The sequence below is a fragment of the Penaeus monodon genome, chromosome 29, assembly GCF_015228065.2.
Source record: "Penaeus monodon isolate SGIC_2016 chromosome 29, NSTDA_Pmon_1, whole genome shotgun sequence".
In the NCBI taxonomy this organism is placed as follows: Eukaryota; Metazoa; Arthropoda; class Malacostraca; order Decapoda; family Penaeidae; genus Penaeus; species Penaeus monodon.
Window position 1 is genome coordinate 31691877 of NC_051414.1, and position 277 is coordinate 31692153.

The window sequence follows — 277 nt, forward strand, 5'->3', positions numbered from 1 at the left end:
TGGTATACCTATTTATTTACACGTATAATACAGGTATGCGATTATTCAAAAGAGGAAGAGAAGCAGAACACCAGAGTGACTTGTACTTTCCGTGCTTTTGAAAGCAGACTTAGCCACTTAGTTGCTTGAGGATATCTGATAAAACCATTGCTTTTTTCCTAAGGCCAGTAAATTTGCGTTTAACCTCATGGAGTCCTGCTAGTGCCAGGAATAGCCTATGTATATCCACTCAGGATATACATAGGCTATATATAAATTATGAAAATCGTATGCAGCG